The sequence below is a fragment of the Triticum dicoccoides genome, chromosome 6B (assembly GCF_002162155.2).
Source record: "Triticum dicoccoides isolate Atlit2015 ecotype Zavitan chromosome 6B, WEW_v2.0, whole genome shotgun sequence".
In the NCBI taxonomy this organism is placed as follows: Eukaryota; Viridiplantae; Streptophyta; class Magnoliopsida; order Poales; family Poaceae; genus Triticum; species Triticum dicoccoides.
In genome coordinates this window covers 150,424,638-150,428,660 of record NC_041391.1, presented here as the reverse complement: position 1 = coordinate 150,428,660, position 4,023 = coordinate 150,424,638, and positions in this window count along the sequence as shown.

Below are 4,023 nucleotides of genomic sequence, written 5' to 3'. Positions count from 1 at the left end.
GTCGGCGCCAAAAAAGAGCGCCTAGTCGCGGTCCCAGGAGCCCAAAATTCGTCGGTTTGGGCCGAAATTGGCGCCGGCGGACCTAAGCCGAACCCAGTGCACTAGAGGCTGGCCGAGGTCGCAGGGGGAAAGAAAAATGGCGCCAAAACTTCCCGCGCCAGATTCCCACCCCGTGGGCCCGTCAAGTCAGCGACTAGGCATTGTCATCCTCATCGCCTCACCTCAGCTCCCGCGTGAATCAATGCCAAGGCTGCCGCCGGTCAGCCTTCCAGTGATCACGGGCGGCGGAGTGATGGCGAGCTGCTGCGCGTCCCGTCCCTTCCCGTCACGCGTCCACACTGCTGCCGCCCCCTCGCCGCTATAAAAGCCGGCCTTCGTCGCCGCTCACCGCACACTCGCCACAACCATCTCTCTCTCGCCTGCCTCCCACGCCGACTACCTTCTCTCCTTTGCCGTCCTTGCTCTCGCCCTCTCTCCTTCACTCCTCCACCCATGGCGGAGAGGTTCCTCGGCGACGGAGCGGCGGCCAACGGCTTCGGCCGCTGCTGGCTGCACGACTGGGAGGCGCGCCTTCTGCAGGAGGCCAACTACCCGACGCCGCCCGACATGTGCGTGCCCGGTGCATGGCGGCTGAGCGCGGGCGGCGTTCCCGTGCCTCCGGTGCCCTCCGGCGCGGACCGCGCCACCGAGATCGTCGCGATCCGGGCGAGCATGTCGGAGCAGGAGTGCCAGCTGCCGCGGTATGCGGCGGGCAACCAGCCGCTCTAGACCACGTACTTCGAGCAGCGCCACGCCGAGCACCTGGCATCCACCACCGGCGCCGGGGGGCCGCAACAACACGGAGGGACGCCGTCTATGGTGGAGCGCGCCGGGGCAGACCCTCTCCGCCGTGCTTGCGCATATCGAGGGCGGCAATGAGCCGCCGCTCAAGTACCCGGCGCCCTCCTTCTCTAGCTGTCGGGGAAGCTCTTGGACGCTGAGGCACATGGACACGCCGTCCTCGGGCTCCCGCTCCTCCGGGTCAGCACCACTCCTCTCCGTCAAGCCCGACCGCAGGAGACGCCGCTCTGTCGGCGCACCCGTCGCGGCGGCCGCGCCCCTTCCCCTCCCCCCTCACGCCTGGTCAAGCTGAAGAAGGAGCCGGCGGAGCTCCTCCCTGTGAAGAAGGAGCACGAGGCCATGACCGCCAACCTGGAGAGCGGCCTCCTGTGGTCGTGCCAGGACTACGTGCGTGAGGAGATGGAGCGCCAGCGCCGCGTTCTGGAGGAGATTGCCACGACGAGGGCGACATTGTCGTGCTCTCCGACAGCGACGACGAGGTCGCTCCGCCGAGCCAGCGGGTTCGCACTAGCGATCTATGGCAGGGTTGCAGCAAGGATGCGGCGAAGGACGGGCCGCCGAGCGACGGCGATGACTACACTGTCTTCTACAAACCCCTCGGCATGAACAACTAGATTAGTTTTCTTTTAATCTATGTAAATTCACCTAAAATATCAATGAAATCGCCTATATTTCGTCCAAATCAACCAAATTTCGTCGACTTTGGGTTTTTAAATAATTTTTTGGCCGATGCTGTTGTGGTCGCCGCTGGGAACCGATTCCCCCCCAAGCTGAAATTTTCGCCGGCAATGCCCCAAGAGGTGCTATTTTCACCCAATAAACACCCTTGGGGGGTCGAACGGCTGGAGATGCTCTAAGCCTGGTTTAGTGAAGTTATGCACATTGGTTTGAGTTATCCTCATTGTATGTCACATCTGCGTAGAACTAGAGTTACTGACAAGAAAGAACAATGTTTGGAGCGTTAAAAGTTAACAGAGAGAAGTTTGACATGTTCGAATCACAAAGATCTCCTAGAGCTCTGCACCATTCCAATTATTGAGCCAAAAAGTAGCTAGCCCGGGCAAGCCTACGCTCAAATTCTGAAGAACCAAAAATCCAAATAATATTTCCTCAATTTCTTTTTCTAAATAATACTCAGAACAGAATCCAAACTGCTCACATGGACAAATCAAAGAGGAGAAATAACTTGGTGAAATCCTATTCCTAAGAGAATGCTATACTACACAAGATGTGAGGCTGATCAGAGCCAAGCTTTTGCCGACGCCCAGCTCTCGAAGATTCCAGTGCCCGCCATCCAAACACACGGAGGTTTAGCTCAGCCGACGCGCCGTTCTGGTCGCTCCACACGGATGATGAGGTGATCGTAGCCGTAACGATCTAGGGTGTGGATAGCCTTTTCAGCATCTGCACTGTGGACGAACTCTACGAATCCAAACCCCTTACTAGATCCTGTCCTGCGATCCACGGCAACATGTGCACGGCGGACCGGGCCAACTGCGCCAAACAGCTCGAGAAGGTCTAGATCACGGACTTGCTCCGAAAGATTGTCCACGCGGACGGTGTTGTCGTGGTTCCTCCGCCTCATGTTGTCACCACCCCCAGGCTTCAACTTTGGAGGAACGTATGCAGCGGAGCGACCTCCTTCACATGCGGGTTTTGGCTGCTCATCCAAGGCTTCCAGCTGGGAATAAAGGTCTCTGTATGGGCACCTTGACGTCCAGTGGTAACCCTTGCAGGTCCTGCAAACCACGAAACCATCTCGCTCGCCAGGAAGCATGGCCGCCACTGGACCGCCTCTTGCAACTCTGCTGCCAATCCCGGGGCGATCAAGGAAGACTTCCTGGGAGGAGACCACGTTTGGGTGCGGATTACGTGAGCGGAAGGTGGCGTCGTCGTTGGTGGCGTCGCCGAACCTGGCCCACGGCGGTGCTCCTTGGCGGCGATTTTAGAGCGGGAGCGGGTGGTCGTGGTCACCTTTAAAACCATGCCATCTTCTATGCGGTACTCGATAACCTTTCTCACACCATCCTCGTCGGGCCCGATGACCACCGGCGGCGGGAGCTGAAAGCAATAGTTGCCCTCCTCCTGCGTAAGCGCCATGGCTCTCTTTCTCTCTTTCTCCAAAGTACAAACAGACTTGTGCGTTTGAATAGGTTATACCAGCCGGAGCAGCCCAGTCTTCGTTTATATAGAACCTTGGCTCTGGTTTGGGAACAGACCCAAGCCACCTCGGGCTCCAATCGGACTGGCATATATACATATACCAATTAAAAAACAGTTCGTGTTTCCGTTCCGTTAATTAGCACGGACGTGGGGGGGTTCCAATCGGCTTCGGATTCCGACCTCTGCTCGAGGTTCTACACGCGCCCAGCGATGGAATGCTCGCCACTCGCCAGGGGGAGGCGCTTGAAGCTTTTTCTCCGCGAGGAGAGTATTTAACAAAAACTACCACATTTCATGAAAACGTATCCAGAAACTATCATTTTTTACTAACCCATAGCAAAAAACTACCACTTTCAAAAAATGACCAGTTTAAAAAATTTAAACACGTTCATGACAAGTGGGGCCACCGTCAGGGCTGACATGGCAAGTCAACAAACGCACGAGATGACGGTGAGCACGCCCGGCCGCCATGCGGCCACGACCCACACACCCGGCGGCAGCACGCGGTGGCGACGCCCAGATCGGGCACTCCGACGGACGCAGGCTGCTCGACCGCACGCGGCCACCCAGCGCTAGCTTGCTAGCACCAACAAGCAAGTATGCATGGCTTGCCGACCAGCAGCGCGAGCACGCATGCATGCGGCTGCGCAACCAGCACGAGCACGTACGCACGGCTTGGCGACCGGCCAGCGCGGGCATGCGGTCGGCGACCAGCGTGTGCTCGCGGCCTGCGCGCGGCTCGACGGCTGCGCGAGCACCCACGAGACGGCTGCGGCGGCCCGCCCGCACTTCTGCACGCGACAGCTACGACCGCGAGCTCGGATGCCGGCCCGCACGCGACTGCAACGGCGGCCAGCCCGCGCTCCCGCACGCGACGACGACCGGCTAGCGCGACCAGCACGTGCTCGCGGCCTGCGCGCGGCTCGACGGCTGCACAAGCACCCTCGCGGCCGCCGTCTCACACCTGCTCCGGCGCTGCCTCCATCATCCTCGACCAGGCAGCCTCTAGGTGGGCGACAT